Source organism: Rhipicephalus microplus, chromosome 1 (genome assembly GCF_043290135.1).
Source record: "Rhipicephalus microplus isolate Deutch F79 chromosome 1, USDA_Rmic, whole genome shotgun sequence".
Taxonomy (NCBI): Eukaryota; Metazoa; Arthropoda; class Arachnida; order Ixodida; family Ixodidae; genus Rhipicephalus; species Rhipicephalus microplus.
Window position 1 is genome coordinate 13,404,791 of NC_134700.1, and position 23,834 is coordinate 13,428,624.

The following is a 23,834-nucleotide window of genomic DNA, read 5'->3' on the forward strand; positions in this document are numbered from 1 at the left end:
AAGAAATAAAAGTGGATGAAAAAATAACCAGCCATGGGCAGAAATCGAACCTTCGACCTTCGAATAACGCGTTCGATGGTCTAACCACAGAGCTACCACAGCGACCTTCCCTCTATCCACTTTTTTGAGTTTATATGTGAATATAGAAGTAGGAGTGACAGTCAGCGCCATCTATGAGCCAAACGACGAATGTGAAAACACACTTATGCGCATGTTTGGCGTCACGTAGCACGTGAACTTATTATGAGCGGGCAGCTGATTAATTGTCCCTCTTATACAACCTAAACACACCAAGTTTGCTAGTACGAGACCCTCGTTCAATAAAATAAGGGAAAAAAGTGTATACCTTAGGGCTCGTTTTTGCGTGTTTTAACACAATATTAATGAGATCTAACAGACAGTAATGCCAAGGAATGTACAGGGGAAGTTATTAGAAACAATGGAATGTAATTAGAAGAAAAAAACTGGATTAAAAAGTAACCAGCTGTGGGCAGGAATCCAACCTGCGACCTTCGAATAACGCGTTCGATGTTCTAACCACTGAGATACCACAGTGGCCTTCCCTCCATCCACTTTTTTGAGTTTATATGTGAATTTAGAAGTAGGAGTGACAGTCAGCGCCATCTATGAGCCAAACGACGAATCTGAAAACACACTTATGCGCATGTTTTGCGTCACGTAGCACGTGAACTTATTATGAGCGGGCAGCTGACTAATTGTCCCTCTTATACAACCTTACACACCAATTCTGCCAGTACGAGACACTCGTTCAATGAAATAAGGGAAAGAAGTGTATAACTAAGGGCTAGTTTTTCCGTGTTTTAACACAATGGTAATGAGATCTAACAGACAGTAATGCCAAGGAATGTACAGGAGAAGTTATTAGAAACAATGGAATGTAAATAGGAAGAAAGAAAAGTGGAGATAAAAGTAACCAGCCGTGGGCAGGAATCGAACCTGCGACCTTTGAATAACGCGTTAGATGCTCTAACCACTGAGATACCACAGCGGCCTTCCCTCCATCCACTTTTTTGAGTTTATATGTGAATATAGAAGTAGGAGTGACAGTCAGCGCCATCTATGAGCCAAACGACGAATCTGAAAACACACTTATGCGCATGTTTGGCGTCACGTAGCACGTGAACCTATTATGAGCGGGCAGCTGAATAATTGTCCCTCTCATACAACCTAAACACACCAAATCTGCCAGTACGAGACCCTCGTTCAATGAAGTAAGGGAAAGAAGTGTAAACCTAGGGGCTCGTTTTTCCGTGTTTTAACACAATATTATGAGATCTAACAGGCAGTAATGCCAAGGAATGTGCAGGTGAATTTATTAGAACCAATGGAATGTAAATAAAAAGAAAGAAAAGTGGATAAAAAATTACCAGCCGTGGGCAGAAATCGAACCTATGACCTTCGAATAACGCGTTCGATGCTCTAACCACTGAGCTACCACCGCGGCCTTCCCTCCATCCCCTTTTTTGAGTTTATATGTGAATTTAAAAGTAGGATTGACAGTCAGCGCCATCTATAAGCCAAACGACGAATGTGAAAACACTCTTATGCGCATGTTTTGCGTCACGTAACACGTGAACTTATTATGAGCGGGCAGCTGACTAATTGTCCCTCTTATACAACCTAAACGCACCCATTCTGCGAGTACGAGACCCTCGTTCATTGAAATAAGGGAAAGAAGTGTATTTCTTAGGGCTCGTTTTTGGGTGTTTTAACACAATATTATTGAGATCTAACAGACAGTAATGCCAAGGAATGTACAGGGGAAGTTATTAGAAACAATGGAAAGTAAATAGCAAAAAAGAAAAGTGGATTAAAAAGTAACCAGCCGTGGGCAGGAATTGAACCTGCGACCTTCAAATAACGCGTTCGATGCTCTAACCACTGAGATACCACAGCGGAATTCCCTCCATCCACTTTTTTGAGTTTATATATGAATATAGAAGTAGGAGTGACAGTCAGCGCCATTTATGAGCCAAACAACGAATGTTAAAACACAATTATGCGCATGTTTGGCGTCACGTAGCACGTGAACTTATTATGAGCGGGCAGGTGATTAATTGTCCCTCTTATACAACCTAATGACACCAAGTCTGCCAGTACGAGACACTCGTTCAATGAAATAAGGAAAAGAAGTGTATAACTAAGGGCTAGTTTTCCGTGTTTTAACACAATGTTAATGAGATCTAACAGACAGTAATGCAAAGGAATGTACAGGAGAAGTTATTAGAAACAATGGAATGTAAATAGGAAGAAAGAAAAGTGGAGATAAAAGTAACCAGCCGTGGGCAGGAATCGAACCTGCGACCTTCGAATAACGCGTTCGATGCTCTAACCACTGAGATACCACAGCGGCCTTCCCTCCATCCACTTTTTTGAGTTTATATGTGAATATAGAAGTAGGAGTGACAGTCAGCGCCATCTATGAGCCAAACGACGAATCTGAATACACACTTATGCGCATGTTTGGCGTCACGTAACACGTGAACCTATTATGAGCGGGCAGCTGAATAATTGTCCCTCTTATACAACCTAAACACACCAAGTCTGCCAGTACGAGACCCTCGTTCAATGAAGTAAGGGAAAGAAGTGTATACCTAGGGGCTCGTTTTTCCGTGTTTTAACACAATATTATGAGATCCCACAGGCAGTAATGCCAAGGAATGTGCAGGTGAATTTATTAGAACCAATGGAATGTAAATAAAAAGAAAGAAAAGCAGATGAAAGAATAACCAGCCGTGGGTAGGAACCGAACCTACGACCTTCGAATAACGCGTTCGATGCTCTAACGACTGAGCTACCACAGCGGCGGTCCCTCCATTTACTTTTCTGAGTTTATATAAGAATTTAGAAGTAGGGGTGACAGTCAGCGCCATCTATAAGCCAAACGACGAATGTGAAAACACTCTTATGTGCATGTTTGGCGTCACGTAGCACGTGAACTTATTATGAGTTGGCAGCTGAATAATTGTCCTTCTTATACCACCTAAACACACCAAGTCTGCCAGTACGAGACCCTCGTTCAATGAAATAGGGAAAGAAGTGTATACCTAAGGGCTCGTTTTTCCGTGTTTTAACACAATATTAATGAGATCTAACAGATAGTAATGCCAAGGAATGTGCAGGGGAAGTTATTAGAACCAATGGAATATAAATAAAAAGAAAGAAAAGTGGATGAAAAAATAACCAGCCGTGGGCAGGAATCGAACCTACGACCTTCGAATAACGCGTTCGATGCTCTAACTACTGAGCTACCACAGCGGCGGTCCCTCCATCTACTTTTCTGAGTTTATATGTGAATTTAGAAGTAGGAGTGACAGTCAGCGCCATCTATAAGCCAAACGACGAATGTGAAAACACTCTTATGTGCATGTTTGTCGTCACGTATCACGTGAACTTATCATGAGCGGGCAGCTGAATAATTGTCCCTCCTATACAACCTAAACACACCAAGTCTGCCAGTACGAGACCCTCGTTCAATGAAATAAGGGAAAGAAGTGTATACCTAAGGGCTCGTTTTTCCGTATTTTAACACAATATTAATGAGATCTAACAGACAGTCATGCCAAGGAATGTACAGGGGAAGTTATTAGAACCAATAGAATGTAAATAGAAAGAAAGAAAAGTGGATGAAAAAATAACCAGCCGTGGGCAGAAATCGAACCTTCGACCTTCGAATAACGCGTTCGGTGGTCTAACCACTGAGCTACCACAGGGGCCTTCCCTCCATCCACTTTTTTGAGTTTATATGGGAATTTGGAAGTAGGAGTGACAGTCAGCGCCATATATAAGCCAAACGACGAATGTGAATACTCTCTTATGCGCATGTTTTGCGTCACGTAGCACGTGAACTTACTATGAGCGGGCAGCTGACTAATTGTCCCTCTTATACAACCTAAACACACCAATTCTGCCATTACGAGACACTCGTTCAATGAAATAAGAGAAAGAAGTGTATAACTAAGGGCTAGTTTTTCCGTGTTTTAACACAATGTTAATGAGATCTAACAGACAGTAATGCCAAGGAATGTACAGGAGAAGTTATTAGAAACAATGGAATGTAAATAGGAAGAAAGAAAAGTGGAGATAAAAGTAACCAGCCGTGGGCAGGAATCGAACCTGCGACCTTTGAATAACGCGTTAGATGCTCTAACCACTGAGATACCACAGCGGCCTTCCCTCCATCCACTTTTTTGAGTTTATATGTGAATATAGAAGTAGGAGTGACAGTCAGCGCCATCTATGAGCCAAACGACGAATCTGAAAACACACTTATGCGCATGTTTGGCGTCACGTAGCACGTGAACCTATTATGAGCGGGCAGCTGAATAATTGTCCCTCTCATACAACCTAAACACACCAAATCTGCCAGTACGAGACCCTCGTTCAATGAAGTAAGGGAAAGAAGTGTAAACCTAGGGGCTCGTTTTTCCGTGTTTTAACACAATATTATGAGATCTAACAGGCAGTGTTGCCAAGGAATGTGCAGGTGAATTTATTAGAACCAATGGAATGTAAATAAAAAGAAAGAAAAGTGGATGAAAGAATAACCAGCCGTGGGCAGGAACCGAACATACGACCTTCGAATAACGCGTTCGAAGCTCTAACGACTGAGCTACCACAGCGGCGGTCCCTCCATCTACTTTTCTGAGTTTATATAAGAATTTAGAAGTAGGAGTGACAGTCAGCGCCATCTATAAGCCAAACGACGAATGTGAAAACACTCTTATGTGCATGTTTGGCGTCACGTAGCACGTGAACTTATTATGAGTTGGCAGCTGAATAATTGTCCTTCTTATACAACCTAAACACACCAAGTCTGCCAATACGAGACCCTCGTTCAATGAAATAAGGGAAAGAAGTTTATACCTAAGGGCTCGTTTTTCCGTGTTTTAACACAATAATATGAGATCTAACAGGCAGTAATGCCAAAGAATGTGCAGGGGAAGTTATTTGAACCAATGGAATGTTAATAAAAAGAAAGAAAAGTGGATGAAGAAATAACCAGCCGTGGGCAGGAATCGAACCTACGACCTTCGAATAACGCGTTCGATGCTCTAACCACTGAGCTACCACAGCAGCGGTCCCTCCATCTACTTTTCTGAGTTTATATGTGAATTTAGAAGTAGGAGTGACAGTCAGCGCCATCTATAAGCCAAACGACGAATGTGAAAACACTCTTATGTGCATGTTTGGCGTCACGTAGCACGTGAACTTATTATGAGTTGGCAGCTGAATAATTGTCCTTCTTATACCACCTAAACACACCAAGTCTGCCAGTACGAGACCCTCGTTCAATGAAATAAGGGAAAGAAGTGTATACCTAAGGGCTCGTTTTTCCGTGTTTTAACACAATATTAATGAGATCTAACAGACAGTCATGCCAACGAATGTACAGGGGAAGTTATTAGAACCAATGGAATGTAAATAGAAAGAAAGAAAAGTGGATGAAAAATAACCAGCCGTGGGCAGAAATCGAACCTTCGACCTTCGAATAACGCGTTCGACGATCTAACCACTGAGCTACCACAGCAGCCTCCCCTCTATCCACTTTTTTGAGTTTATATGTGAATATAGAAGTAGGAGTGACTGTCAGCGCCATCTATGAGCCAAACAACGAATGTGAAAACACACTTATGCGCATGTTTGGCGTCACGTAGCACGTGAACTTATTATGAGCAGGCGGCTGAATAATTGTCCCTCTTATACAACCTAAACACACCAAGTTTGCTAGTACGAGACCCTCGTTCAATGAAATAAGGGAAAGAAGTGTATACCTCAGGGCTCGTTTTTGCGTGTTTTAACACAATAATTATGAGATCTAACAGACAGTAATGCCAAGGAATGTACAGGGGAAGTTATTAGAAACAATGGAATGTAAATAAGAAGAAAGAAAACTGGATTAAAAAGTAACCAGCCGTGGGCAGGAATCGAACCTGCGACCTTCCAATAACGCGTTCGATGCTCTAACCACTGAGATACCACAGTGGCCTTCCCTCCATCCACTTTTTTGAGTTTATATGTGAATATAGAAGTAGGAGTGACAGTCAGCGCCATCTATGAGCCAAAGTACGAATGTGAAAACACTCTTATGATCATGTTTGGCGTCACGTAGCACGTGAACTTATTATGAGTTGGCAGCTGAATAATTGTCCTTCTTATACCACCTAAACACACCAAGTCTGCCAGTACGAGACCCTCGTTCAATGAAATAAGGGAAAGAAGTGTATACCTAAGGGCTCGTTTTTCCGTGTTTAAACACAATAATAATGAGATCTAACAGACAGTCATGCCAACGAATGTACAGGGGAAGTTATTAGAACCAATGGAATGTAAATCAGAAGAAAGAAAAGTGGATAAAAAATTACCAGCCGTGGGCAGAAATCGAACCTATGACCTTCGAATAACGCGTTCGATGCTCTAACCACTGAGCTACCACCGCGGCCTTCCCTCCATCCACTTTTTTGAGTTTATATGTGAATTTAGAAGTAGGATTGACAGTCAGCGCCATCTATAAGCCAAACGACGAATGTGAAAACACTCTCATGCGCATGTTTTGCGTCACGTAACATGTGAACTTATTATGAGCGGGCAGCTGACTAATTGTCCCTCTTATACAACCTAAACGCACCCATTCTGCGAGTACGAGACCCTCGTTCATTGAAATAAGGGAAAGAAGTGTATTTCTTAGGGCTCGTTTTTGGGTGTTTTAACACAATATTATTGAGATCTAACAGACAGTAATGCCAAGGAATGTACAGGGGAAGTTATTAGAAACAATGGAATGTAAATAGGAAAAAAGAAAAGTGGATTAAAAAGTAACCAGCCGTGGGCAGGAATCGAACCTGCGACCTTCAAATAACGCGTTCGATGCTCTAACCACTGAGATACCACAGCGGAATTCCCTCCATCCACTTTTTTGAGTTTATATATGAATATAGAAGTAGGAGTGACAGTCAGCGCCATTTATGAGCCAAACAACGAATGTTAAAACACACTTATGCGCATGTTTGGCGTCACGTAGCACGTGAACTTATTATGAGCGGGCAGGTGATTAATTGTCCCTCTTATACAACCTAATGACACCAAGTCTGCCAGTACAAGACACTCGTTCAATGGAATAAGGAAAAGAAGTGTATAACTAAGGGCTAGTTTTCCGTGTTTTAACACAATGTTAATGAGATCTAACAGACAGTAATGCCAAGGAATGTACAGGAGAAGTTATTAGAAACAATGGAATGTAAATAGGAAGAAAGAAAAGTGGAGATAAAAGTAACCAGCCGTGGGCAGGAATCAAACCTGCGACCTTCGAATAACGCGTTCGATGCTCTAACCACTGAGATACCACAGCGGCCTTCCCTCCATCCACTTTTTTGAGTTTATATGTGAATATAGAAGTAGGAGTGACAGTCAGCGCCATCTATGAGCCAAACGACGAATCTGAATACACACTTATGCGCATGTTTGGCGTCACGTAACACGTGAACCTATTATGAGCGGGCAGCTGAATAATTGTCCCTCTTATACAACCTAAACACACCAAGTCTGCCAGTACGAGACCCTCGTTCAATGAAGTAAGGGAAAGAAGTGTATACCTAGGGGCTCGTTTTTCCGTGTTTTAACACAATATTATGAGATCCCACAGGCAGTAATGCCAAGGAATGTGCAGGTGAATTTATTAGAACCAATGGAATGTAAATAAAAAGAAAGAAAAGCAGATGAAAGAATAACCAGCCGTGGGTAGGAACCGAACCTACGACCTTCGAATAACGCGTTCGATGCTCTAACGACTGAGCTACCACAGCGGCGGTCCCTCCATTTACTTTTCTGAGTTTATATAAGAATTTAGAAGTAGGGGTGACAGTCAGCGCCATCTATAAGCCAAACGACGAATGTGAAAACACTCTTATGTGCATGTTTGGCGTCACGTAGCACGTGAACTTATTATGAGTTGGCAGCTGAATAATTGTCCTTCTTATACCACCTAAACACACCAAGTCTGCCAGTACGAGACCCTCGTTCAATGAAATAGGGAAAGAAGTGTATACCTAAGGGCTCGTTTTTCCGTGTTTTAACACAATATTAATGAGATCTAACAGATAGTAATGCCAAGGAATGTGCAGGGGAAGTTATTAGAACCAATGGAATATAAATAAAAAGAAAGAAAAGTGGATGAAAAAATAACCAGCCGTGGGCAGGAATCGAACCTACGACCTTCGAATAACGCGTTCGATGCTCTAACTACTGAGCTACCACAGCGGCGGTCCCTCCATCTACTTTTCTGAGTTTATATGTGAATTTAGAAGTAGGAGTGACAGTCAGCGCCATCTATAAGCCAAACGACGAATGTGAAAACACTCTTATGTGCATGTTTGTCGTCACGTATCACGTGAACTTATCATGAGCGGGCAGCTGAATAATTGTCCCTCCTATACAACCTAAACACACCAAGTCTGCCAGTACGAGACCCTCGTTCAATGAAATAAGGGAAAGAAGTGTATACCTAAGGGCTCGTTTTTCCGTATTTTAACACAATATTAATGAGATCTAACAGACAGTCATGCCAAGGAATGTACAGGGGAAGTTATTAGAACCAATAGAATGTAAATAGAAAGAAAGAAAAGTGGATGAAAAAATAACCAGCCGTGGGCAGAAATCGAACCTTCGACCTTCGAATAACGCGTTCGGTGGTCTAACCACTGAGCTACCACAGGGGCCTTCCCTCCATCCACTTTTTTGAGTTTATATGGGAATTTGGAAGTAGGAGTGACAGTCAGCGCCATATATAAGCCAAACGACGAATGTGAATACTCTCTTATGCGCATGTTTTGCGTCACGTAGCACGTGAACTTACTATGAGCGGGCAGCTGACTAATTGTCCCTCTTATACAACCTAAACACACCAATTCTGCCATTACGAGACACTCGTTCAATGAAATAAGAGAAAGAAGTGTATAACTAAGGGCTAGTTTTTCCGTGTTTTAACACAATGTTAATGAGATCTAACAGACAGTAATGCCAAGGAATGTACAGGAGAAGTTATTAGAAACAATGGAATGTAAATAGGAAGAAAGAAAAGTGGAGATAAAAGTAACCAGCCGTGGGCAGGAATCGAACCTGCGACCTTTGAATAACGCGTTAGATGCTCTAACCACTGAGATACCACAGCGGCCTTCCCTCCATCCACTTTTTTGAGTTTATATGTGAATATAGAAGTAGGAGTGACAGTCAGCGCCATCTATGAGCCAAACGACGAATCTGAAAACACACTTATGCGCATGTTTGGCGTCACGTAGCACGTGAACCTATTATGAGCGGGCAGCTGAATAATTGTCCCTCTCATACAACCTAAACACACCAAATCTGCCAGTACGAGACCCTCGTTCAATGAAGTAAGGGAAAGAAGTGTAAACCTAGGGGCTCGTTTTTCCGTGTTTTAACACAATATTATGAGATCTAACAGGCAGTGTTGCCAAGGAATGTGCAGGTGAATTTATTAGAACCAATGGAATGTAAATAAAAAGAAAGAAAAGTGGATGAAAGAATAACCAGCCGTGGGCAGGAACCGAACATACGACCTTCGAATAACGCGTTCGAAGCTCTAACGACTGAGCTACCACAGCGGCGGTCCCTCCATCTACTTTTCTGAGTTTATATAAGAATTTAGAAGTAGGAGTGACAGTCAGCGCCATCTATAAGCCAAACGACGAATGTGAAAACACTCTTATGTGCATGTTTGGCGTCACGTAGCACGTGAACTTATTATGAGTTGGCAGCTGAATAATTGTCCTTCTTATACAACCTAAACACACCAAGTCTGCCAATACGAGACCCTCGTTCAATGAAATAAGGGAAAGAAGTTTATACCTAAGGGCTCGTTTTTCCGTGTTTTAACACAATAATATGAGATCTAACAGGCAGTAATGCCAAAGAATGTGCAGGGGAAGTTATTTGAACCAATGGAATGTTAATAAAAAGAAAGAAAAGTGGATGAAGAAATAACCAGCCGTGGGCAGGAATCGAACCTACGACCTTCGAATAACGCGTTCGATGCTCTAACCACTGAGCTACCACAGCAGCGGTCCCTCCATCTACTTTTCTGAGTTTATATGTGAATTTAGAAGTAGGAGTGACAGTCAGCGCCATCTATAAGCCAAACGACGAATGTGAAAACACTCTTATGTGCATGTTTGGCGTCACGTAGCACGTGAACTTATTATGAGTTGGCAGCTGAATAATTGTCCTTCTTATACCACCTAAACACACCAAGTCTGCCAGTACGAGACCCTCGTTCAATGAAATAAGGGAAAGAAGTGTATACCTAAGGGCTCGTTTTTCCGTGTTTTAACACAATATTAATGAGATCTAACAGACAGTCATGCCAACGAATGTACAGGGGAAGTTATTAGAACCAATGGAATGTAAATAGAAAGAAAGAAAAGTGGATGAAAAATAACCAGCCGTGGGCAGAAATCGAACCTTCGACCTTCGAATAACGCGTTCGACGATCTAACCACTGAGCTACCACAGCAGCCTCCCCTCTATCCACTTTTTTGAGTTTATATGTGAATATAGAAGTAGGAGTGACTGTCAGCGCCATCTATGAGCCAAACAACGAATGTGAAAACACACTTATGCGCATGTTTGGCGTCACGTAGCACGTGAACTTATTATGAGCAGGCGGCTGAATAATTGTCCCTCTTATACAACCTAAACACACCAAGTTTGCTAGTACGAGACCCTCGTTCAATGAAATAAGGGAAAGAAGTGTATACCTCAGGGCTCGTTTTTGCGTGTTTTAACACAATAATTATGAGATCTAACAGACAGTAATGCCAAGGAATGTACAGGGGAAGTTATTAGAAACAATGGAATGTAAATAAGAAGAAAGAAAACTGGATTAAAAAGTAACCAGCCGTGGGCAGGAATCGAACCTGCGACCTTCCAATAACGCGTTCGATGCTCTAACCACTGAGATACCACAGTGGCCTTCCCTCCATCCACTTTTTTGAGTTTATATGTGAATATAGAAGTAGGAGTGACAGTCAGCGCCATCTATGAGCCAAAGTACGAATGTGAAAACACTCTTATGATCATGTTTGGCGTCACGTAGCACGTGAACTTATTATGAGTTGGCAGCTGAATAATTGTCCTTCTTATACCACCTAAACACACCAAGTCTGCCAGTACGAGACCCTCGTTCAATGAAATAAGGGAAAGAAGTGTATACCTAAGGGCTCGTTTTTCCGTGTTTAAACACAATAATAATGAGATCTAACAGACAGTCATGCCAACGAATGTACAGGGGAAGTTATTAGAACCAATGGAATGTAAATCAGAAGAAAGAAAAGTGGATAAAAAATTACCAGCCGTGGGCAGAAATCGAACCTATGACCTTCGAATAACGCGTTCGATGCTCTAACCACTGAGCTACCACCGCGGCCTTCCCTCCATCCACTTTTTTGAGTTTATATGTGAATTTAGAAGTAGGATTGACAGTCAGCGCCATCTATAAGCCAAACGACGAATGTGAAAACACTCTCATGCGCATGTTTTGCGTCACGTAACATGTGAACTTATTATGAGCGGGCAGCTGACTAATTGTCCCTCTTATACAACCTAAACGCACCCATTCTGCGAGTACGAGACCCTCGTTCATTGAAATAAGGGAAAGAAGTGTATTTCTTAGGGCTCGTTTTTGGGTGTTTTAACACAATATTATTGAGATCTAACAGACAGTAATGCCAAGGAATGTACAGGGGAAGTTATTAGAAACAATGGAATGTAAATAGGAAAAAAGAAAAGTGGATTAAAAAGTAACCAGCCGTGGGCAGGAATCGAACCTGCGACCTTCAAATAACGCGTTCGATGCTCTAACCACTGAGATACCACAGCGGAATTCCCTCCATCCACTTTTTTGAGTTTATATATGAATATAGAAGTAGGAGTGACAGTCAGCGCCATTTATGAGCCAAACAACGAATGTTAAAACACACTTATGCGCATGTTTGGCGTCACGTAGCACGTGAACTTATTATGAGCGGGCAGGTGATTAATTGTCCCTCTTATACAACCTAATGACACCAAGTCTGCCAGTACAAGACACTCGTTCAATGGAATAAGGAAAAGAAGTGTATAACTAAGGGCTAGTTTTCCGTGTTTTAACACAATGTTAATGAGATCTAACAGACAGTAATGCCAAGGAATGTACAGGAGAAGTTATTAGAAACAATGGAATGTAAATAGGAAGAAAGAAAAGTGGAGATAAAAGTAACCAGCCGTGGGCAGGAATCAAACCTGCGACCTTCGAATAACGCGTTCGATGCTCTAACCACTGAGATACCACAGCGGCCTTCCCTCCATCCACTTTTTTGAGTTTATATGTGAATATAGAAGTAGGAGTGACAGTCAGCGCCATCTATGAGCCAAACGACGAATCTGAAAACACACTTATGCGCATGTTTGGCGTCACGTAACACGTGAACCTATTATGAGCGGGCAGCTGAATAATTGTCCCTCTTATACAACCTAAACACACCAAGTCTGCCAGTACGAGACCCTCGTTCAATGAAGTAAGGGAAAGAAGTGTATACCTAGGGGCTAGTTTTTCCGTGTTTTAACACAATATTATGAGATCTCACAGGCAGTAATGCCAAGGAATGTGCAGGTGAATTTATTAGAACCAATGGAATGTAAATAAAAAGAAAGAAAAGCGGATGAAAGAATAACCAGCCGTGGGTAGGAACCAAACCTACGACCTTCGAATAACGCGTTCGATGCTCCAACGACTGAGCTACCACAGCGGCGGTCCCTCCATCTACTTTTCTGAGTTTATATAAGAATTTAGAAGTAGGAGTGACAGTCAGCGCCATCTATAAGCCAAACGAAGAATGTGAAAACACTCTTATGTGCATGTTTGGCGTCACGTAGCACGTGAACTTATTATGAGTTGGCAGCTGAATAATTGTCCTTCTTATACAACCTAAACACACCAAGTCTGCCAATACGAGACCCTCGTTCAATGAAATAAGGGAAAGAAGTTTATACCTAAGGGCTCGTTTTTCCGTGTTTTAACACAATAATATGAGATCTAACAGGCAGTAATGCCAAAGAATGTGCAGGGGAAGTTATTTGAACCAATGGAATGTTAATAAAAAGAAAGAAAAGTGGATGAAAAAATAACCAGCCGTGGGCAGGAATCGAACCTACGACCTTCGAATAACGCGTTCGATGCTCTAACCACTGAGCTACCACAGCAGCGGTCCCTCCATCTACTTTTCTGAGTTTATATGTGAATTTAGAAGTAGGAGTGACAGTCAGCGCCATCTATAAGCCAAACGACGAATGTGAAAACACTCTTATGTGCATGTTTGGCGTCACGTAGCACGTGAACTTATTATGAGTTGGCAGCTGAATAATTGTCCTTCTTATACCACCTAAACACACCAAGTCTGCCAGTACGAGACCCTCGTTCAATGAAATAAGGGAAAGAAGTGTATACCTAAGGGCTCGTTTTTCCGTGTTTTAACACAATATTAATGAGATCTAACAGACAGTCATGCCAACGAATGTACAGGGGAAGTTATTAGAACCAATGGAATGTAAATAGAAAGAAAGAAAAGTGGATGAAAAATAACCAGCCGTGGACAGAAATCGAACCTTCGACCTTCGAATAACGCGTTCGACGATCTAACCACTGAGCTACCACAGCAGCCTCCCCTCTATCCACTTTTTTGAGTTTATATGTGAATATAGAAGTAGGAGTGACTGTCAGCGCCATCTATGAGCCAAACAACGAATGTGAAAACACACTTATGCGCATGTTTGGCGTCACGTAGCACGTGAACTTATTATGAGCAGGCGGCTGAATAATTGTCCCTCTTATACAACCTAAACACACCAAGTTTGCTAGTACGAGACCCTCGTTCAATGAAATAAGGGAAAGAAGTGTATACCTCAGGGCTCGTTTTTGCGTGTTTTAACACAATAATTATGAGATCTAACAGACAGTAATGCCAAGGAATGTACAGGGGAAGTTATTAGAAACAATGGAATGTAAATAAGAAGAAAGAAAACTGGATTAAAAAGTAACCAGCCGTGGGCAGGAATCGAACCTGCGACCTTCCAATAACGCGTTCGATGCTCTAACCACTGAGATACCACAGTGGCCTTCCCTCCATCCACTTTTTTGAGTTTATATGTGAATATAGAAGTAGGAGTGACAGTCAGCGCCATCTATGAGCCAAAGTACGAATGTGAAAACACTCTTATGATCATGTTTGGCGTCACGTAGCACGTGAACTTATTATGAGTTGGCAGCTGAATAATTGTCCTTCTTATACCACCTAAACACACCAAGTCTGCCAGTACGAGACCCTCGTTCAATGAAATAAGGGAAAGAAGTGTATACCTAAGGGCTCGTTTTTCCGTGTTTTAACACAATAATAATGAGATCTAACAGACAGTCATGCCAACGAATGTACAGGGGAAGTTATTAGAACCAATGGAATGTAAATCAGAAGAAAGAAAAGTGGATAAAAAATTACCAGCCGTGGGCAGAAATCGAACCTATGACCTTCGAATAACGCGTTCGATGCTCTAACCGCTGAGCTACCACCGCGGCCTTCCCTCCATCCACTTTTTTGAGTTTATATGTGAATTTAGAAGTAGGATTGACAGTCAGCGCCATCTATAAGCCAAACGACGAATGTGAAAACACTCTCATGCGCATGTTTTGCGTCACGTAACATGTGAACTTATTATGAGCGGGCAGCTGACTAATTGTCCCTCTTATACAACCTAAACGCACCCATTCTGCGAGTACGAGACCCTCGTTCATTGAAATAAGGGAAAGAAGTGTATTTCTTAGGGCTCGTTTTAGGGTGTTTTAACACAATATTATTGAGATCTAACAGACAGTAATGCCAAGGAATGTACAGGGGAAGTTATTAGAAACAATGGAATGTAAATAGGAAAAAAGAAAAGTGGATTAAAAAGTAACCAGCCGTGGGCAGGAATCGAACCTGCGACCTTCAAATAACGCGTTCGATGCTCTAACCACTGAGATACCACAGCGGAATTCCCTCCATCCACTTTTTTGAGTTTATATATGAATATAGAAGTAGGAGTGACAGTCAGCGCCATTTATGAGCCAAACAACGAATGTTAAAACACACTTATGCGCATGTTTGGCGTCACGTAGCACGTGAACTTATTATGAGCGGGCAGGTGATTAATTGTCCCTCTTATACAACCTAATGACACCAAGTCTGCCAGTACGAGACACTCGTTCAATGAAATAAGGAAAAGAAGTGTATAACTAAGGGCTAGTTTTCCGTGTTTTAACACAATGTTAATGAGATCTAACAGACAGTAATGCCAAGGAATGTACAGGAGAAGTTATTAGAAACAATGGAATGTAAAAAGGAAGAAAGAAAAGTGGAGATAAAAGTAACCAGCCGTGGGCAGGAATCAAACCTGCGACCTTCGAATAACGCGTTCGATGCTCTAACCACTGAGATACCACAGCGGCCTTCCCTCCATCCACTTTTTTGAGTTTATATGTGAATATAGAAGTAGGAGTGACAGTCAGCGCCATCTATGAGCCAAACGACGAATCTGAAAACACACTTATGCGCATGTTTGGCGTCACGTAACACGTGAACCTATTATGAGCGGGCAGCTGAATAATTGTCCCTCTTATACAACCTAAACACACCAAGTCTGCCAGTACGAGACCCTCGTTCAATGAAGTAAGGGAAAGAAGTGTATACCTAGGGGCTCGTTTTTCCGTGTTTTAACACAATATTATGAGATCTCACAGGCAGTAATGCCAAGGAATGTGCAGGTGAATTTATTAGAACCAATGGAATGTAAATAAAAAGAAAGAAAAGCGGATGAAAGAATAACCAGCCGTGGGTAGGAACCGAACCTACGACCTTCGAATAACGCGTTCGATGCTCCAACGACTGAGCTACCACAGCGGCGGTCCCTCCATCTACTTTTCTGAGTTTATATAAGAATTTAGAAGTAGGAGTGACAGTCAGCGCCATCTATAAGCCAAACGAAGAATGTGAAAACACTCTTATGTGCATGTTTGGCGTCACGTAGCACGTGAACTTATTATGAGTTGGCAGCTGAATAATTGTCCTTCTTATACAACCTAAACACACCAAGTCTGCCAATACGAGACCCTCGTTCAATGAAATAAGGGAAAGAAGTTTATACCTAAGGGCTCGTTTTTCCGTGTTTTAACACAATAATATGAGATCTAACAGGCAGTAATGCCAAAGAATGTGCAGGGGAAGTTATTTGAACCAATGGAATGTTAATAAAAAGAAAGAAAAGTGGATGAAAAAATAACCAGCCGTGGGCAGGAATCGAACCTACGACCTTCGAATAACGCGTTCGATGCTCTAACCACTGAGCTACCACAGCAGCGGTCCCTCCATCTACTTTTCTGAGTTTATATGTGAATCTAGAAGTAGGAGTGACAGTCAGCGCCATCTATAAGCCAAACGACGAATGTGAAAACACTCTTATGTGCATGTTTGGCGTCACGTAGCACGTGAACTTATTATGAGTTGGCAGCTGAATAATTGTCCTTCTTATACCACCTAAACACACCAAGTCTGCCAGTACGAGACCCTCGTTCAATGAAATAAGGGAAAGAAGTGTATACCTAAGGGCTCGTTTTTCCGTGTTTTAACACAATATTAATGAGATCTAAGAGACAGTCATGCCAACGAATGTACAGGGGAAGTTATTAGAACCAATGGAATGTAAATAGAAAGAAAGAAAAGTGGATGAAAAATAACCAGCCGTGGGCAGAAATCGAACCTTCGACCTTCGAATAACGCGTTCGACGATCTAACCACTGAGCTACCACAGCAGCCTTCCCTCTATCCACTTTTTTGAGTTTATATGTGAATATAGAAGTAGGAGTGACTGTCAGCGCCATCTATGAGCCAAACAACGAATGTGAAAACACACTTATGCGCATGTTTGGCGTCACGTAGCACGTGAACTTATTATGAGGAGGCGGCTGAATAATTGTCCCTCTTATACAACCTAAACACACCAAGTTTGCTAGTACGAGACCCTCGTTCAATGAAATAAGGGAAAGAAGTGTATACCTTAGGGCTCGTTTTTGCGTGTTTTAACACAATAATTATGAGATCTAACAGACAGTAATGCCAAGGAATGTACAGGGGAAGTTATTAGAAACAATGGAATGTAAATAGGAAAAAAGGAAAGTGGATTAAAAAGTAACCAGCCGTGGGCAGGAATCGAACCTGCGACCTTCAAATAACGCGTTCGATGCTCTAACCACTGAGATACCACAGCGGAATTCCCTCCATCCACTTTTTTGAGTTTATATATGAATATAGAAGTAGGAGTGACAGTCAGCGCCATTTATGAGCCAAACAACGAATGTTAAAACACACTTATGCGCATGTTTGGCGTCACGTAGCACGTGAACTTATTATGAGCGGGCAGGTGATTAATTGTCCCTCTTATACAACCTAATGACACCAAGTCTGCCAGTACGAGACACTCGTTCAATGAAATAAGGAAAAGAAGTGTATAACTAAGGGCTAGTTTTCCGTGTTTTAACACAATGTTAATGAGATCTAACAGACAGTAATGCCAAGGAATGTACAGGAGAAGTTATTAGAAACAATGGAATGTAAATAGGAAGAAAGAAAAGTGGAGATAAAAGTAACCAGCCGTGGGCAGGAATCGAACCTGCGACCTTCGAATAACGCGTTCGATGCTCTAACCACTGAGATACCACAGCGGCCTTCCCTCCATCCACTTTTTTGAGTTTATATGTGAATATAGAAGTAGGAGTGACAGTCAGCGCCATCTATGAGCCAAACGACGAATCTGAAAACACACTTATGCGCATGTTTGGCGTCACGTAACACGTGAACCTATTATGAGCGGGCAGCTGAATAATTGTCCCTCTTATACAACCTAAACACACCAAGTCTGCCAGTACGAGACCCTCGTTCAATGAAGTAAGGGAAAGAAGTGTATACCTAGGGGCTCGTTTTTTCGTGTTTTAACACAATATTATGAGATCTAACAGACAGTCATGCCAAGGAATGTACAGGGGAAGTTATTAGAACCAATAGAATGTAAATAGAAAGAAAGAAAAGTGGATGAAAAAATAACCAGCCGTGGGCAGGAATCGAGTCTGCGACCTTTGAATAACGCGTTAGATGCTCTAACCACTGAGATACCACAGCGGCCTTCCCTCCATCCACTTTTTTGAGTTTATATGTGAATATAGAAGTAGGAGTGACAGTCAGCGCCATCTATGAGCCAAACGACGAATCTGAAAACACACTTATGCGCATGTTTGGCGTCACGTAGCACGTGAACCTATTATGAGCGGGCAGCTGAATAATTGTCCCTCTCATACAACCTAAACACACCAAATCTGCCAGTACGAGACCCTCGTTCAATGAAGTAAGGGAAAGAAGTGTAAACCTAGGGGCTCGTTTTTCCGTGTTTTAACACAATATTATGAGATCTAACAGGCAGTAATGCCAAGGAATGTGCAGGTGAATTTATTAGAACCAATGGAATGTAAATAAAAAGAAAGAAAAGTGGAAGAAAGAATAACCAGCCGTGGGCAGGAACCGAACATACGACCTTCGAATAACGCGTTCGAAGCTCTAACGACTGAGCTACCACAGCGGCGGTCCCTCCATCTACTTTTCTCAGTTTATATAAGAATTTAGAAGTAGGAGTGACAGTCAGCGCCATCTATAAGCCAAACGACGAATGTGAAAACACTCTTATGTGCATGTTTCGCGTCACGTAGCACGTGAACTTATTATGAGTTGGCAGCTGAATAATTGTCCTTCTTATACAACCTAAACACACCAAGTCTGCCAATACGAGACCCTCGTTCAATGAAATAAGGGAAAGAAGTTTATACCTAAGGGCTCGTTTTTCCGTGTTTTAACACAATAATATGAGATCTAACAGGCAGTAATGCCAAAGAATGTGCAGGGGAAGTTATTTGAACCAATGGAATGTTAATAAAAAGAAAGAAAAGTGGATGAAGAAATAACCAGCCGTGGGCAGGAATCGAACCTACGACCTTCGAATAACGCGTTCGATGCTCTAACCACTGAGCTACCACAGCAGCGGTCCCTCCATCAACTTTTCTGAGTTTATATGTGAATTTAGAAGTAGGAGTGACAGTCAGCGCCATCTATAAGCCAAACGACGAATGTGAAAACACTCTTATGTGCATGTTTGGCGTCACGTAGCACGTGAACTTATTATGAGTTGGCAGCTGAATAATTGTCCTTCTTATACCACCTAAACACACCATGTCTGCCAGTACGAGACCCTCGTTCAATGAAATAAGGGAAGGAAGTGTATACCTAAGGGCTCGTTTTTCCGTGTTTTAACACAATATTAATGAGATCTAACAGACAGTCATGCCAACGAATGTACAGGGGAAGTTATAAGAACCAATGGAATGTAAATAGAAAGAAAGAAAAGTGGATGAAAAATAACCAGCCGTGGGCAGAAATCGAACCTTCGACCTTCGAATAACGCGTTCGACGATCTAACCACTGAGCTACCACAGCAGCCTCCCCTCTATCCACTTTTTTGAGTTTATATGTGAATATAGAAGTAGGAGTGACTGTCAGCGCCATCTATGAGCCAAACAACGAATGTGAAAACACACTTATGCGCATGTTTGGCGTCACGTAGCACGTGAACTTATTATGAGCAGGCGGCTGAATAATTGTCTCTCTTATACAACCTAAACACACCAAGTTTGCTAGTACGAGACCCTCGTTCAATGAAATAAGGGAAAGAAGTGTATACCTTAGGGCTCGTTTTTGCGTGTTTTAACACAATAATTATGAGATCTAACAGACAGTAATGCCAAGGAATGTACAGGGGAAGTTATTAGAAACAATGGAATGTATATAAGAAGAAAGAAAACTGGATTAAAAAGTAACCAGCCGTGGGCAGGAATCGAACCTGCGACCTTCCAATAACGCGTTCGATGCTCTAACCACTGAGATACCACAGTGGCCTTCCCTCCATCCACTTTTTTGAGTTTATATGTGAATATAGAAGTAGGAGTGACAGTCAGCGCCATCTATGAGCCAAAGTACGAATGTGAAAACACTCTTACGTGCATGTTTTGCGTCACGTAACACGTGAACTTATTATGAGCGGGCAGCTGACTAATTGTCCCTCTTATACAACCTAAACGCAACCATTCTGCGAGTACGAGACCCTCGTTCATTGAAATAAGGGAAAGAAGTGTATTTCTTAGGGCTCGTTTTTGGGTGTTTTAACACAATATTATTGAGATCTAACAGACAGTAATGCCAAGGAATGTACAGGGGAAGTTATTAGAAACAATGGAATGTAAATAGGAAAAAAGAAAAGTGGATTAAAAAGTAACCAGCCGTGGGCAGGAATCGAACCTGCGACCTTCAAATAACGCGTTCGATGCTCTAACCACTGAGATACCACAGCGGAATTCCCTCCATCCACTTTTTTGAGTTTATATATGAATATAGAAGTAGGAGTGGCAGTCAGCGCCATTTATGAGCCAAACAACGAATGTTAAAACACACTTATGCGCATGTTTGGCGTCACGTAGCACGTGAACTTATTATGAGCGGGCAGGTGATTAATTGTCCCTCTTATACAACCTAATGACACCAAGTCTGCCAGTACGAGACACTCGTTCAATGAAATAAGGAAAAGAAGTGTATAACTAAGGGCTAGTTTTCCGTGTTTTAACACAATGTTAATGAGATCTAACAGACAGTAATGCCAAGGAATGTACAGGAGAAGTTATTAGAAACAATGGAATGTAAATAGGAAGAAAGAAAAGTGGAGATAAAAGTAACCAGCCGTGGGCAGGAATCAAACCTGCGACCTTCGAATAACGCGTTCGATGCTCTAACCACTGAGATACCACAGCGGCCTTCCCTCCATCCACTTTTTTGAGTTTATATGTGAATATAGAAGTAGGAGTGACAGTCAGCGCCATCTATGAGCCAAACGACGAATCTGAAAACACACTTATGCGCATGTTTGGCGTCACGTAACACGTGAACCTATTATGAGCGGGCAGCTGAATAATTGTCCCTCTTATACAACCTAAACACACCAAGTCTGCCAGTACGAGACCCTCGTTCAATGAAGTAAGGGAAAGAAGTGTATACCTAGGGGCTCGTTTTTCCGTGTTTTAACACAATATTATGAGATCTCACAGGCAGTAATGCCAAGGAATGTGCAGGTGAATTTATTAGAACCAATGGAATGTAAATAAAAAGAAAGAAAAGCGGATGAAAGAATAACCAGCCGTGGGTAGGAACCGAACCTACGACCTTCGAATAACGCGTTCGATGCTCCAACGACTGAGCTACCACAGCGGCGGTCCCTCCATCTACTTTTCTGAGTTTATATAAGAATTTAGAAGTAGGAGTGACAGTCAGCGCCATCTATAAGCCAAACGAAGAATGTGAAAACACTCTTATGTGCATGTTTGGCGTCACGTAGCACGTGAACTTATTATGAGTTGGCAGCTGAATAATTGTCCTTCTTATACAACCTAAACACACCAAGTCTGCCAATACGAGACCCTCGTTCAATGAAATAAGGGAAAGAAGTTTATACCTAAGGGCTCGTTTTTCCGTGTTTTAACACAATAATATGAGATCTAACAGGCAGTAATGCCAAAGAATGTGCAGGGGAAGTTATTTGAACCAATGGAATGTTAATAAAAAGAAAGAAAAATGGATGAAAAAATAACCAGCCGTGGGCAGGAATCGAACCTACGACCTTCGAATAACGCGTTCGATGCTCTAACCACTGAGCTACCACAGCAGCGGTCCCTCCATCTACTTTTCTGAGTTTATATGTGAATTTAGAAGTAGGAGTGACAGTCAGCGCCATCTATAAGCCAAACGACGAATGTGAAAACACTCTTATGTGCATGTTTGTCGTCATGTATCACGTGAACTTATCATGAGCGGGCAGCTGATTAATTGTCCCTCCTATACAACCTAAACACACCAAGTCTGCCAGTACGAGACCCTCGTTCAATGAAAAAAGGGAAAGAAGTGTATACCTAAGGGCTCGTTTTTCCGTGTTTTAACACAATATTAATGAGATCTAAGAGACAGTCATGCCAACGAATGTACAGGGGAAGTTATTAGAACCAATGGAATGTAAATAGAAAGAAAGAAAAGTGGATGAAAAATAACCAGCCGTGGGCAGAAATCGAACCTTCGACCTTCGAATAACGCGTTCGACGATCTAACCACTGAGCTACCACAGCAGCCTTCCCTCTATCCACTTTTTTGAGTTTATATGTGAATATAGAAGTAGGAGTGACTGTCAGCGCCATCTATGAGCCAAACAACGAATGTGAAAACACACTTATGCGCATGTTTGGCGTCACGTAGCACGTGAACTTATTATGAGCAGGCGGCTGAATAATTGTCCCTCTTATACAACCTAAACACACCAAGTTTGCTAGTACGAGACCCTCGTTCAATGAAATAAGGGAAAGAAGTGTATACCTTAGGGCTCGTTTTTGCGTGTTTTAACACAATAATTATGAGATCTAACAGACAGTAATGCCAAGGAATGTACAGGGGAAGTTATTAGAAACAATGGAATGTAAATAAGAAGAAAGAAAACTGGATTAAAAAGTAACCAGCCGTGGGCAGGAATCGAACCTGCGACCTTCCAATAACGCGTTCGATGCTCTAACCACTGAGATACCACAGTGGCCTTCCCTCCATCCACTTTTTTGAGTTTATATGTGAATATAGAAGTAGGAGTGACAGTCAGCGCCATCTATGAGCCAAAGTACGAATGTGAAAACACTCTTATGATCATGTTTGGCGTCACGTAGCACGTGAACTTATTATGAGTTGGCAGCTGAATAATTGTCCTTCTTATACCACCTAAACACACCAAGTCTGCCAGTACGAGACCCTCGTTCAATGAAATAAGGGAAAGAAGTGTATACCTAAGGGCTCGTTATTCCGTGTTTTAACACAATATTAATGAGATCTAACAGACAGTCATGCCAACGAATGTACAGGGGAAGTTATTAGAACCAATGGAATGTAAATCAGAAGAAAGAAAAGTGGATAAAAAATTACCAGCCGTGGGCAGAAATCGAACCTGCGACCTTCGAATAACGCGTTCGATGCTCTAACCACTGAGATACCACAGCGGCCTTCCCTCCATCCACTTTTTTGAGTTTATATGTGAATATAGAAGTAGGAGTGACAGTCAGCGCCATCTATGAGCCAAACGACGAATGTGAAAACACTCTTATGCGCATGTTTTGCGTCACGTAACACGTGAACTTATTATGAGCGGGCAGCTGACTAATTGTCCCTCTTATACAACCTAAACGCACCCATTCTGCGAGTACGAGACCCTCGTTCATTGAAATAAGGGAAAGAAGTGTATTTCTTAGGGCTCGTTTTTGGGTGTTTTAACACAATATTATTGAGATCTAACAGACAGTAATGCCAAGGAATGTACAGGGGAAGTTATTAGAAACAATGGAATGTAAATAGGAAAAAAGAAAAGTGGATTAAAAAGTAACCAGCCGTGGGCAGGAATCGAACCTGCGACCTTCAAATAACGCGTTCGATGCTCTAACCACTGAGATACCACAGCGGAATTCCCTCCATCCACTTTTTTGAGTTTATATATGAATATAGAAGTAGGAGTGACAGTCAGCGCCATTTATGAGCCAAACAACGAATGTTAAAACACACTTATGCGCA